We start from the raw sequence: 1,122 nt of genomic DNA, 5'->3' as shown, positions 1-1,122 counted from the left end.
AATATCATTTTTCTACCAAAAATGATATTCTCAAATTTTCCTTTAAATGAATTAATTTTTAACAAACGAAAAAATGAATGTTTAACAAAATAATAGAATCCTTGAAAAAAAGATTAAATTTCAATTAAGAAGTTTATTTTTCCACCAAAAATGAAGAATTTTCAACAACATTCCGAATTTCCAAATTCTGTATCAAAACACATGCATTTCTTACCAAGAAGTTCAATCTTTAACGAAAAAAGACCGATTTTAAAGAAAAAGGATTAATTTGATACCAAAAATGGTATAATCGAAAGTTCTTTTAAATAAATCGGTTTTTCGGCAAACTGAAAAGGAATTTTTTTAAATAACTGAATCCTCAATGAAAAATATTAATGTTCAACCACGAATATTACTTTACTACCAGAAATTACAAATTTCCTACTTAATCCATGAAATTTCAAACAAATATATGATTTTCAACTAAAAATAATATAAGTAGATTCTACCATTATAGACATTAATTTCAAACAAAGAATATAAATTTGAAGAAAATAGTTGAATTATTAATCAAGAAGCTTCATTTTAAACAATAACGGACGAAGCTTTAATTATGAACCTAATATTCAACGAAAAATGTGATAGTTAAGTTAAAAATATCAATACATTTTTAACCAAAAATGGAAAGTAAAATTTTCACTTCAATAAATTAATTTTGAAAAAAATAATTGTCAAAAAAATGGTTGAATCCTTAATCAACAAGATGAATTTTTAACCATTTAGATTAAGTTTCTACTAATAAAGACAAATTTAAAAAAAAATGTATAGAGTTTTCACAAATAGTTAGATCTTTAATTAAAAAATATCACACCTTAATTGAAAACATTTATTTCCTACCAAAAATATTATAGTTTAATTTTCTGTTAAAAAAATTCATTTTTAATAAAAAAACACTGTTATAAAAATTATTTCGAAGGAGATCAAATCCATTTCACATTAGGCAGCTTCTGTACTTCAAGTCGCTGAATCGATCAGGAAGGCAATTATGTTGTTTTTAGATTATATTTTACGAGAAATATTTTTCCGTTATAAAAAATCTTTGTTCAAAAGATTAATTTTTAACCAATAAGATTAATGTTTTAC

Source organism: Belonocnema kinseyi, chromosome 7 (assembly GCF_010883055.1).
Source record: "Belonocnema kinseyi isolate 2016_QV_RU_SX_M_011 chromosome 7, B_treatae_v1, whole genome shotgun sequence".
NCBI lineage: Eukaryota > Metazoa > Arthropoda > Insecta > Hymenoptera > Cynipidae > Belonocnema > Belonocnema kinseyi.
This window is presented reverse-complemented; position numbering follows the sequence as displayed.